We start from the raw sequence: 14116 nt of genomic DNA, 5'->3' as shown, positions 1-14116 counted from the left end.
AGCGTGATCCCTTTGAGAACTGGCTGAGCAGACTGTTTGGGGGAACGGGTTCATGGTTAAAGCAATTGCTTAAGGTTTTTGCGATAGGGTTTGCAATCTTTGTGTGTATTCTAATCTGTCTTCCACACTTTGTAGGATGCTTGTAGAACTGCCTTCAGCGAATGATGGAAAAGACTTTTGACTATCAGATTGACTATCGTAGACTGCGTGAAAAGTTGTAGAAGGGTTTAGGATGTTGCGTTCATGCTGTAACGGGGCAAGGCTTGCCGAGCACGGGAAAGGATTCCCTGTTGCTCTGAAGTTTGCTTAAGAATTGTAGAAAGTAGTAGGAATAGTGTGCTGAAATATATTTAGGATTAGGCGTTTTGCGTTGCTTCACGATGTACGGGTTAGGCGTGTGTGTAAGTAGTATTTAGCTTAGGGAGGGGGAGATGTTGTAGTAAGCGTCTTGCGGGGGCACGGGATGTACGGGACAGGCCTCTCCCTAAGCATAGAGAGACAGTGCTATCGTGCTGACCTTGATGCAGAGAAAACAGGAGAAGAAGATGAATGAGAAAAGAATGTGGAGACGGCCAAATAGGGCACGGTGTTGTCTGGTATGAACCAATCAGAGTGGGACATGACAGCACGGTTTGGTAGGTAAAAATGTATATAAGCTGTGTTTTAGTAGTGAATACGGGCCATTTTACCGCTCATCATATTGGTGTCACCTCGGTATTTGGCCAAGCCGCAGGCTCCCCTAAGCAACGAACATCACAGTTGCCTGCGAAAGGCAACAACAACAAACCTCTTAATGCAGTTCAGGATCACATTACCCTTCTTTAATACAAGGGCACGTTGTTAGGTTTTACTCTACTTTTTTGTTGATCAAGAACCCCGGGTCCTTTTCTGTAGCTCTGCTTTCCAGACGAGTGGTCCACATGTTGGTGCTTGGGTTATTGCAAGTAGAAGTAAGACTGTGTTCAACTTCATGAGATTCCTGTCAGTCCATTCCAGTTCATCAAGCTTTCTTCTACAGAAATTAAAGAAAAGTTATTAATATCAGTGAGTGAATATACTGCCACTATTCATTGGTGTATATTGAGGGTGATACACATCATCTGCTTCTTTCTGTCTACTGAAGTAGGCAATTCATTTTATATCAATATCTAAAATAAGTGAGGTGAAATACACACTAGAGATAGCTATTTATATCCACAGTAAAGAGTCTATTAGTGAAGTACGGAAAACAATTACAGAATCATAGAATACCCTGAGTTGGAAGGAACCCACAACTATCAGTGAGTCCACCTCCTGGCTCCACACAGGATCATTTAAAATTAAAACAATGTCTTGAGAGCATTGTCCAAATGCTCTCTGGCAAGATTGGTGCCATGATGTTGAGGACCCCCAAGGGTTCGAAACTGGAATCTAGTCTGTTCGCTGGCTGAGCCGCGTGGGGAGTGATGACATGACCCAATATGAGTGCATCAAAGTCTCCATTTATTATTTGTTACTCACACACATATATAGATCGTGGCGAACGTGCGTCAGCGTGTAATTGGTTGAAGCATAGCGAAAAGCCCCCTGCCTAAGAATACTATTGGTCGTGCATGTTTTCATACCATCCCACTGTCTTAATCTCTTCCCAGGCTAGCTACCCTCTTATCTTAACTGAAGTCTCAGTTTGTCTTCCTGCTTTGACAGCTTCAAGGTCTCATAGCCTAGGTGTCTCGCTCCAATTTATAGGAGGGAGAGGAGGTTCTTTGAAATATGTATGCCCGGCGTGATTGTTCCTCAACAAACTTTGAGTCAATCATATAAAAAAATAATCTCTTACACTGGGTTGTGCACATAGCACCCGAGCTCACAGCTATTATAATGAGCTAGTACTTTTCCATCTGTATCTCCTGCCAATTGTTAGGCCTGTTCTGCTCATACCACTGTTCAAGAGACCCATGACCCCCCTCAGCTGTGGAGCCATCCCTCAACACCATGACACTGGGAAGATGGTTCCAGGGCCCAGCCATGCTTTTGCTGAACCAACCTGACCCTCCCCTGACACATCTCTAAGAAATTTCCTCAAGTCATGTCACTGTCACCAGAGAGATCAGTGCCTGCTCTTCCAGCATCTTTGTGAGGAAGTTATAGGCTGCTATGAGGCCTCCCTGCATTCTCCTTTTCTCAGAGCTGATAAAACCAGGTGACCCCAGCCATTCCTCATATCTGTTGTGTTCCATGCCTCTCACCATCTTTGTAGCTCTCCTTTGGATGCTCTCTAATAGTTTTATGTCCTTCTTATATCATGGTACCCAAACCTGCATCCCATGCTCAAGATGAAGCTGCATAACTGCAGAGCAGAATGGGACAATCTCCTTGTCTGCTGGAAGTGCTGGGCCTGACACACTCCAGGGTACGGTTGGCCCTTTTGGTTGCCAGGGCACACTGCTGACTTAGATTCAACTTTCCAAAAAAACAGAAACCCCAGATACCTTTCCACAGAGCTGCTCTCCAGCCCCTCATGCCCCAGTTTGTACACATATCTAGGATTGTCCCATTTCAGGTGCAAAATGCAACACTTGTTAAACTTCAGACAACTGGTGATTTCCCATCCCTCTAATCTGTCAAGATTGATCTCTCTTCAAGGCCTCTGTACCTGCAAGGGAGTCCACAGCTCTTCCCAATTTAGTGTCATTTGCAAAATTTTTATACATTCAAGTTCAAATATAGGCATCATACTGTACTACAGTTTGCCAGACACTATATTTTGCCAGATTAATCCTACCATGGGTGACTTTCTTGCGGGATGTGACCAAAGAATATCTCTGGGTCATCATTATTGCCATCATCCTTTAGATGACAACAGTCATGAGATGCAAAGTTTCAGGGAGCCTAAAAAACAGCACTGCTCCATGATTGGTAATGAACCAGGAGCCCAGGGTGATTCCAGAAAGGCAGTGCACCTGACAATGGAATGCAGTCCCACAGGATTGGAGAGTCGTGGGCAGAGCAAAGTTGTTGATAGCAGGGTGCATTTTGAGGTACAGCGTTTCCATTTGAAGAAAAAGTAGACAGAGTCAAAGGCAGGACTGGGGACAAGGATACAGTATACATTGAAAATGTCAATTCAGAAGATAAGCCAAAGTCTGTCCAGGAGGCACAGCTTGAGACATATATGCCTATATCATACCTCATACAGGAACTGAAATCTCTGCTGATCTGAAATGGAGATTCTGGGCAAATGGGCACAGAGTGAAAGTCAGGTTCCCAGATAACGATGCTCAGATTTGTTACAGTCAGGTTAAAAAAAAAAAAGAGAGAGAAAAAGAGAGAGAGAAATTTTATCATGTCTTCAAATATTTCAGACTTTTTGCAAAGGAAGATGCAGACTTAACATGATTTCATAATTGTAATAATATGGCACAAAAATGTCCTTGTCATATTACAGACAACTGGTAAAAAAAAATTGCTTTCTTTTATTTTTCCCAGTCCAAACACAAATCTATATTAATTTTCTCCTTCAGTCTAAAATGCACCTCTGTATATTACCTAAGTGAAGATAAAAAAAGATAGAAGCCAAAGTATTAGATAATTTTTCTACTGACAGATTTAATTAACTAACACAAATATTATAATTTATTAGCACTTTTAACAGTGTGAACTTCAACTGTTCAAGGGAAAACAAACACTAGAGACAAAGACATTTATTCTGAAATGATAGTCACCAGTGAAACATTTTCTGCTCAGGATGTACAAGCATTGTATTTCCAAAATAGGCATATAATGTTTTTATTTAGAAAAAAAAATGCATATTATTCTTGTATTGTGACTAACAAAAACATATATATGTCATTTATAATTCTGTTGTATTACAAGAGGGGAAAATAAATAGGTAGACTGTGCTTCATATTCACACATGTTTATAGACAAGAGTACTTCACACTTACATATTATTTTTCATTCCTAAAATGCCAAAATTACTTACAAAGAAATAACAAAAAATAAAATAAAATACAAAAAATCATGCATCTCAGTTTATAGACAATTCAAGTATATATGAAGCAGAAAGCTTGAATCGTACAAGTTCACACAACTGCTTATGGGAAATGTAAATTTATCGTATCAGCTCTGTGAGATCAATATAGTCAGTGCAGAAATCTGTTCGAATCATTGCTCTCTTCAGTAAGATCAGAAAATAGACATTGTGCTAACGTCTACCATGCTCTTGTTGGAATAGGAACGTATGAAAACAACAGAAGTTTAGTATGTTCCACTAGTCAAAGGCGTTTTGAGTGCTCATAAGTGCAGCTACTACTGTGCAGTTCTAAAATATAGCTTGGGCTATACCATGACTTATAAGGCTCATAGCTGTTTTATTAAAGGGAATGCTTGGAACAAGTTTTATGCCCTCTTAATGAGAAATATTAAAGTAAATCAAGTTCAGTTCATATGGCATTTAATTTTTCATTCTTTAACAGTAGTTAGAGTAAGGTAATTTACAGTCTTTTATGAAGGGTATAGATTGATGAGCACAAAGATTATTTTTTCTATTAGGACTCTTCCATACAATAGTACAGATCCAGTGCAACAGAAGTCCATGGGTTGCTCAGAAGGAAATCTTCATAGAGAAGAACACAAATATCTACAATAATACTGCAGTGGAAATAGCCAACTATTATCAAACATCAGGCAATCTAGAGCAGAGAGGAGCAGAGCAGAATAGAATAGAATAGAATAGAGTGGAATAGAATATAGTAGACATTTTTCCTAATTTCTAGTCTGAACCAGCCTTGGCGCAGCTTTGTCCATTCCCCTGTGTCCTGTCCTTGGTTACCAGGGAGAAGAGATCAGAAACTCCATCTCTATTTCTACTCCTCAGGAAGTCATAGAGAACAATGAGGTCACCTCTGGGCCACATTTTCTTTAGGCTAGACAACCCATATGTCTTCAGCCTCTCTTCAGGGGAGTCTATTCTCCATACACATTAATCTCCCAGTCTGCCCCTGTGTCTGACATTACTTCATCCTAGGTGAAGAACATGGCACGTACCTTTGTTAAATTTCATGCCGTTGCTGATTGCTCAGTGCTCTACATTCATTTTCAAGACCTCTCATCCCTCTAAAAATTCAGCAGCATCCCCCAGATTGGCATAATCAGCAGACTTGCTTGACGTATTCCATTCCTACTTACAGATCAATGAAAAAACTTTTAACTGAACTGACCCTAGAACTGAGCCTTGTAGTGACTGGCTACTAGCCAAAGATAGCCAGTTCTGTCACCTAGAACAATGTGAACCTATTTGTCTTACAGTTGGATAATTTTTCCAGAAGGGTTCTGTGAAGGTTGCTATCAAAGGCCTTACTAAAGTCTAGAAGGATTGAATCCAGCACTTCCCTTCACCCACCAAATCAATGACCTCAAATTAGAAGAACAAGTTAATAAGGCAGGGTTTTCCTTTATGAACTCGTGTCTATTATGCCTGATAATTGCTTTGTTCATTATCTGTCTTTCAATATTCCCCAGGATAATCTTCTCCACAACTTTTCCAGGAATTGAGGTTTATTTTTTCCAGAGATAGAAATGAATTTTGAAGAAGGCTGTGAAAGTAATTTCAAAATTGTTCTAGGTCCTTTTTCCATTGTCATAGCCTCTGAAAGCCCATCACTTCTCACACTAAAAATGAAGAATAATTTTATGAATACCTCAGTTTCTGAAAGTACTATGGTTTCAGAAGTGTTGGACCTAAGCAACAGAAAGCAGCAGTAAGTACCTTAACTATATCAAATAATACACCCATCTTCAGAATTTTTTGCAAAGAAAAACAGTACCAGCATTTGAGTCAAGCAAAGTGTGTTTAGAGATGTAGGTAAATGCCTAATTAATACTCTTTTCAGATTATTCTTTAAAAACAAACAAACAAAAAAGTAAATATGTAAAAAACTTAAGGTAACTAAAAGAGGCAAACTATTTAATGTCTTGTGTATACATGTCTGGACACCTTATTTAGAAAATTAGTTCCACCAAAGTCATTAAGTCAAGACATAATAGATCATCCAGCAGTGAATTTATTATTTCCCTGATTTTATTTAACTGCTTTAATTTTCTACAAATGTTTAAACTTTAAATACTGTCCTTAGTACTTTGATATAACTTAAAGTAGCAAACAGAAACCTCATCTCATTGTGAAAGTGGCAAAGTTTTTATAGTGGGCATAATAACTATAAAGGGATAAAGGGATTTGGATGATCTTCTACAAAGCTTATTAGAAAATAAGAAGATATGTAGTGTTATTTACAGTGGATATCATTCAATGTAGTTTCAATTATTTTGACAGAAAACTTTTTATTTTTATCAAATAAGTCAATTTTTTGTCTGACCTATTTTAAGTGATCAACTTTGATGCCTCTGTGTTTTGCATACTATGCATAACAGTCTCATGCAATTGGTAAAAAAGCACAGTTGAACCTTACAGTGTTCTTTTCAGTTTGAATAAGCATCCAGATGTTTATCTGCAGTTTATCCAGGCTGGTTTGATAAAGAAATCAGCGAGAGAATCTTAAAGGAGTATGTATGCTTATGTGATTTCCAGTACAACTCATTTTTAATCAGTTAAAAACAAACAAACAAAAATAAAAATAAAAATTAAAAAAATAAAAATTAAAATTAAAAGCTGTTAAGCCATAAGCTCACCCAACTAAGATTTCTGAGAAAATCAATAACTTTAATTAACCCTAGCATCACTCTTCTGCAGCGTGAAAACATCTTACTTCCATTTTGCAAAATGGTTGAATTGTTTTTCTATGTACAAGTAAATATGTAGCAGAAGAATGTTAAGTTTATACAAGCTCACAGAATATCTGTTTTTATTAACAGTTGAAAGCATCAACTGCAAAAGTGCAGCTGAGTAAAATAAGTCTATTATTTTTTCCCTCCAGTTAATTTCCATAGGCATTTCAATCCTTTGTTTTGTTTTGGCTTGCTTTGATTTGCTTTGCTTTGCTTTTAATATGTAGGAAAACAGTTACAAACTGCATACTTTTAAGTAATGAAAATATTGAGACTGGTGTAAATACTTCTTGGGCAATAGAAGTATTTGAGAATATACTAAATAAAATAATAATAAATAATACACTAAATATTTCTTTCCAAGAAAAATGCACATGTCAATTTCTGCACACATATATTAAGTGTTACGTTCAACTGTGTAGTATATGCAGTTGTGGCATAGCCATAATGAAGTCCTAATTTATCATTCTGACCAATTGACATCAAAGAGGTTTTGCCGTTATCTTTAGCAGTGGAACTTCGGTCTTTGTTTTTGCAAGTACTGTGTTTTATTCATCTAAATCCATGACAGTTTGAGACAATGACGCCTTATAGCTGTTTGCTCCTGAGGCTACAGGAAATGGTCAGGAAATGGTTTCAAGTTTAAAGAGCATAGATTTAGGTTGGATGTCTGGAAAAAGTCTTTTACAGTGAAGGTGATAAGGCACTGAAACAGATTTCCCAGAGACATTGTGTATTCCTTGTCCCTAGAGACTTTCAAGGCCAAGCTGGACCAGGCCCTGGGCATCTCTGGGGGGTCAACCTTATCTCCGAGCAACCTGTTCCAGTGCCTCATCACCCTCACTGTAAAAGACATTTCCCCTGTGTGAAAAAGTGTATACTGGATGAGAAAAGAAGTAGATTATGGTTCAATGCATAGTCAGATAGAGGGTGTCATCTAGCACAGTACAGTGAAGGATATTCTCACCTTGGTGAAGGAATTACAAAAACAACTTTTTGTTTATAACATGAATATTAAGATTGTGAAAATGGGGCAAAGACAAAGTGATAGAAGTGCAGATTTTAACATATAAACAATAGTCTTTAAAGACATACCAGTAAAGACTGATTACAAAATTGAATATTATTGCACTCTCCAGAAAGTAGAGACTATTCAGCATGCTCTTCTGTTAAAGAAGGTAACAGAGTTTAAATTTCTGAAATACATGCAAGAAAAGAGTTCTGTCATAGGATTCCACCGAAGTGCTTCAGGGTCTGAAAGATGACTTCGTAGGGCTTCTTAGGAAGTTCTAAGTGTTGGCTTACTTCTATGGAAAATTTAGGCTAGAACATTATTCTTTAGTCTGTTTGAACTAGACAGCTTTCTGTGAAGTATGAAGTTGTGATTATTCATTCAGTCTAGTTGAGCCATCAGCAAAGCTCTGCTGCCATATGCCATATGACTGCTGTCTAAATACTAGAATCTGCTCTGTTTGTGCATGCAATCTAGTTTTATAAACAAGGTAGAGAACTGCATGACTACTTAGAGTCTTCCAGTAAGGCAAAAATCTGGAATGTGGATTACCTGGAAAAATCATAAAGTGAACCAATTTTCAAAAAATATCACAGAAGTTAAGCCTGCCTCTAAGATGCACAGTCCTCACAAGTTCCAAGGATAATCTGAAATCACCTAGTCCTCAAGATGGAAAACATATGAAACAAGGAAGAGCAGTGTAGGTATGAGGAACAGATGGGAATTATAGCCTAGCTGCCAATTCAGACAATTGGTATACAGCCTCTGAAGGGGATTGAAGCAGCCATTCACATGACAGCTAAGATGTAGTCGCTGAGAACAACTCAGTTTCAGGACAATGTAAGATTTTAGATATGTGACCATTGCATCCTGTGTTAAAAACAAACAAACAAACAAAAAAAAAAAAAAAAAAAAACAGTTCGTATCATACTAGGTTTCCTGATGGAAGATGCAGTTTATTTTGAAAAATTCTTCTTGCATAAGAAAGCATAAAAAAGTCTGAGACAAAACATTTAACGACCTTATACACACAGCAAAAGCATTTTAGTAATAAATAAATATATATATATAAATAAATGTCCTGTGATTCTATCTTGTTCTTAATAAATGTTTTTCTACTTACATATCTTTAATCTCCCCCAGCCACTCTTCCTTTGTAAATGAATCTCTAGCGGTTTAAGAAATCTTAAGTCTGTTTTTTTCCCCACACTTTTCTTCTACTGCTTCTAATTAAGAAAAGAAGTCCCAAAGGAAAAAATGCATTCTTTAGTACTGGCAATTATATTGAAGCATAGTATTTTAATTAAAGAAAATAGCTTATGTAGTATTACATTATGGGTTAATTTTCAAGGAGAAAAGGCTATTCCTCACCTTGTACTTTAGATTCTCTAGTACAAACAATCTCCACCAGTCTCCTGTAAAATGGTCTCTGAGTTTATTTTAATGAATGCATGCTTGTTACCAGATCACATTTAACAACTTTGTAATTATTTCATCTGTTTAAATCTTCTTTCCATTGTTATGTTTGTCTGAGATCAGTATCCTTGTATTTCTTGCATTAATATATTTCACAAATTCTTACATTTCCATACATTTTAAAGACTTTAAATACAAATCAGTGAAATGAAATACAATGACTATATACCAACAGAAGACAAAAATGTTCATTGTTGAGGTAAAACAATAGACTGCATTTACCAGAATAAATATCATAGAATCATAGAATGGCCTGTATTGAAAAAGACCACAGTGATCATCAAGTTTCAACCCCTCCTGCTATGTGCAGGGTCACCAATCACTAGACCAGGCTGCCCAGAGCCACATCCAGCAAATATTTCACAGTTATGTCAGAAATTGCATGTTGCTGGTGCATTGCTATCTTTCCTAATATTAAAAAAAAAAAAAAACCCATACTTGTAATGTATAACTCCTAAAAATTACCACTTTAAGGCAAAGTTCCAAATCATGAAATTTGATTATTTAAGGAATTTACTCTTCTTGCAAGTTTGTATGGTTGAAAATGTTAACAGAAAGCTTCTATTAAAATCTACTTAATGTGTCCTACATTAATACTTACACAGCACTTTAAATGTATCTGACATTTTCAGATTAATAAAATACAGAAGTAGCTAACAACCTAAGGGGAAAACCTTTTTGACTTTATGTTTTGCCTTGGCAGTATCACCTCTGTAAGTAGCCAAAAGGAAAACAGTTCTGACAGTTTCTTCATTGACTCAATGGAAAATTAACTTGTGTCATTCAACTACAGGTACAGAATCCTCCTTCTTTGTTGTTAACTGAACTCTGCAGGCTACCAAATTGTGGGACAGCACTGGCATGCTCAGGCAATTTGTTTTTTCATCCAACTGGAAAAACAAACAAACAAAAAAAAAAAACAAGGAAGGGAAGGGAAGGGAAGGGAAGGGAAGGGAAGGGAAGGGAAGGGAAGGGAAGGGAAGGGAAGGGAAGGGAAGGGAAGGGAAGGGAAGGGAAGGGAAGGGAAGGGAAGGGAAGGGAAGGGAAGGGAAGGGAAGGGAAGGGAAGGGAAGGGAAGGGAAGGGAAGGGAAGGGAAGGGAAGGGAAGGGAAGGGAAGGGAAGGGGAGGGGAGGGGAGGGGAGGGGAGGGGAGGGGAGGGGAGGGGAGGGGAGGGTACCTTCAAAACTTTGTCTTCATTCCGAAGCATATATAAACCTAAAAGCTTTTTGTTGTTGTTCTTTTTTTGTCTCCCCAGCCTCCTCCCTGCCTCTGCCCCATTTAACTTAAACAAACAAACAAATAAATAAATAAATGAAACCATAGAATCTTGCTTTAATTCACTTAATTGTCAATTGTTCAAAACTTCTTTAGTTCTTTAAAGAACAGAACATGATTTTCATCTTCTTGATACGTGGCCCAGGCATAAAAATATCTTTTCAGTCTCAGCCAATGAATTATTCATGGTCCCCCAGGTGGTGTGCTCTGTATCATGAAATAAATAACTGCATTTGATAATGTCATTATCAAAGAAAGCAGTTTCTTGATGTGAACAGAACATTAAAGATAGTCGTACCAGTGCTCTTTTCACTCTGATCTTTGTCCACAGTACTAAGTGGAGAACTATGTCTTGCACCCTCTTCTTGAGGAAACACTTTTAGTATGGAACTCTGAGAAGGAGATAAAAAGGCAGGAGAAATGGAGGACCCATCATAACTCTTCTTATATCCACTCTAAGTACTGTAGCTATTTCCATCAGAATTTAAAAAATAAAAATATAGAAAAAAAAAGGTACTTCATTAGGTTTCATGAATATATAATTATGTTTCGTGAATATATAGTTTTCATGGCTTAATACACAACAGGGTCACTTTTCAGCATAAATTTGCTGGAATCAAAGCTGAAATTTCAATATGGGCACCATGAAAAATGAACCATTTGCAATATGAATGCAAGACCATCCAGCATTTCACCACTTAAAGAATATACAGCACAGAGGACTGAAAATTGTCTTGGTCTTTGATGGTTATGGAGAAGAGATGTGTATGGGCTATCCTAGAGTCAAAATGAAGTGCAGAACCTGACTCTTAGCACCCTGCATCAGTAACAAGTCAGTGGCTAGTCAGTAACTAGTTTTTTTTGGAGTCCTACATTTTGGTCACAGCAACCCCAGGTAACCCTACACGACTGGGGAGGAGTGATTGGAAGGCTGCCTGACGGAAAGGGACCTTAGTGTATTAATGGACAGTAGGCTGAACATGAGCCAGCAGTATGCCCAGGTGGCCAAGAAGGCCAATGGCATCCTGGCTTGTATCAGGAGTGATGTAGTGAGCAGGAACAGGCAAGTCATCCTGCTCCTGTACTTGGCACTGGTGAGGTCTCACCTTGACTACTGTGTTCAGTTTTGGGCACCTGTAAGAGATTGTAGTCTGCATAATAGATAATAGTCTGAAACTTTCTGTGTGTACCTCCTGGAGTTGCAAGAAGCAATACTTTTTGGTAACTTAGACGTGAGCACCTCTCCAGGAAGATCGCTTCATACTCTGAAACTTTACTATTTATGTGTGTACCTCTCGAGGATGTATGAATTCTGTCTAATTGCATTTATTTAATACGTGTGTGCCTCCTCGGGAAGACCTCTCTGCATTTTGTGATTTAAGGATCTTGCGACTTAAGTGTGAAATTTGTACCTCTTTCGTACGTGCCTCTTGGGGAAGTGAGGAAGTTATATTTTTTGGCTTAAAAAACGTGTGCGCCTCTCCAAGAAGTTTATTCACTTTGTTGAAACCTAGAAGGTGTTGTTTTAGCTTAAAATTAACTGCGGATTTTGAAACCGAAGTGTGCCTTGCTTTGGTGTGGTGTTTGCAGTTTTTTTGTGTGGCTTCGCAGGGAAGTTAGGAGCGATTTTAAGTTGGTTTAGCCTCTTTGTCCTTGTGCTTTCCTCAACAAAGGGAGGCGCGATCGGAACATTTACATTTGTTTAGGTGTGGTGTGCCTCCGTGGGAGAGGCGGTAAGAAGTTATTTGTACTTTTGAATAGGAGTACCTCCTCCTCTCTCAGCGTATATCTTTCTGCGTATTTAGAAATGAGCAATAGTATGGCCAGTATGAAAAGTGAAGATTTATTTGATCTTTTAGAAAAGCATGGTGCTCGGCCTTCTGTATCAGGGGTGGATTGGGCACGACAGAACTGGTATAATTTGCAAAGTGTTTCAGACCGTATTCGCGTTTTACAAAATGAGGCTTGTACTCGGGCTGGAAAAGGGAAATCTTTTATTTGTGCTGTAGTCGTGCTGCTTTAAAAGCAGCTGTGGAGTTCCGAGAGGAAAAGAACTCTACGGAAACCCAGACTATTCAAGCATTACAGGAATCGATTAAAGTGATGCAAGAATTGGTAAAATCTCTGCAAAGCCAAATAGTGAGTCTTGAGGATCAATTAGAAAGAGAAAAACATAATTCGGTTTTGTTGCAAACAGCTTTTAAGGAGCTGATAACGTGTAAGGACACTGGTGACACTGTTATCCACAGTGCACCTCAAGAAAAAGTTTATCGTCAAGGGGAATTACAAGAGGTGAAGGAAAGGCTAGATAAATTAGAGGCCTCTCCAGCCCACATGCGTCCTTTGATAAAAACTGAATATACTTTCGATAACAGTGAGGATCTAGATCCTCCAATGAATGTTAAGGAAATTCCCTTTTTGGCCACTGAACTGGCCAAACTGAAAAAGGATTTCAGCCACTCCCCAAAGGAGTCTGAAACAGAATACGTCTGGAGGGTTAGTCTCACTGGCGGAGACCAGATCCTACTAACAGAGAAAGAAGCTGAAGGTTATTGGGGACCAGGAGTATTTTTAACTACTGGCAATAATCATGCTCCCTGATCCTTAACACAGAGGGCTGCCTATTGGGCAGGGGGTCTCAACCCTTTAGAAAGGGGGGACCATCTTGCTATTACCGGAACAATCAACCAGTTAGTGGAGAATGTTCAGAAAGCTGCTTGTCTCCAAATGATGTATGATAGAAAGTTGCAGCCACATCATGAATCACCCATGATGCTACCTGTTAATCCAGAGAGACTGACACCTCTAATTAGGGGACTTCCTGAATTGTTAAAACCTATAGGTATACAACTCCAAGGAAAGATACAAGCCATGTCTCAGGGAGAGAGAACCTGGGTAGCATTGGAAGGATCTGTAACCCCTAACCACCAGTCAGGATTCAAAGTGTGGACCTGGGGAGAGGTTGCCCAAGAATTAATTAACTATGGAAGCAAATATGGGCTGGTGGTTTCTACCTCCAGTAAATTTGAGCCAAGAGGAGTAAGGCTTGCAGTAGCCAGCCTTGCCTCCAGGCCACCTAGCCCAAAACTTATTGGAACCAAAAAGGTTTCATCCCCAGTAAAAACGGGGACACGATGCATTGATCATAAACGCAATGGACTTCAGACTCTGAGCTGGAGAAAGGGTATGCCACGAGATTTGATGAATGGATTACCCACAGTCAGATTAGAGAAATTAGTTAACTGGTGGCCAGAACAAAAGCTCAATTAACCCCCCCCCCCCCCCCCCCCCCCCCCCCCCCCCCCCCCCCCCCGGTGAGCGGTGTGGTGAAGGGTGGATGTTTATTAGGAAGCTCACGACTAAAGGAAATGATCTGTTAATTACTCGTTTATTTATTATTAGCAGTTATTGTCAAATGTATGGTTGTCTCTTTTCTCTCTTCTATTCATTATGTAATATTCATGTTACCACTCCTGAAGAATCACGGGGTGGTGTCTGTGGCAAGTTGCGATTTTGTGCTATTACAATTCTTATGTTTGTCCCTTGCATGATACCATGTTTTATTCAACTGATACATCGTGTTGTTT

General features: G+C 38.8%; 1 pseudogene; it reads left to right on the top strand.

Moving 5' to 3' along the window:
- Positions 1–12252: 12252 nt before the first annotated feature.
- Positions 12253–13799, top strand: LOC112532750 (annotated as a pseudogene).
- The last annotated feature ends 317 nt before the right edge of the window (positions 13800–14116 follow it).

The sequence above is a fragment of the Gallus gallus genome, chromosome 1 (genome assembly GCF_016699485.2).
Source record: "Gallus gallus isolate bGalGal1 chromosome 1, bGalGal1.mat.broiler.GRCg7b, whole genome shotgun sequence".
In the NCBI taxonomy this organism is placed as follows: domain Eukaryota; kingdom Metazoa; phylum Chordata; class Aves; order Galliformes; family Phasianidae; genus Gallus; species Gallus gallus.
The sequence above is the reverse complement of the archived record's forward strand: the minus strand, read 5'-3'. Positions and strand labels throughout refer to the sequence as shown.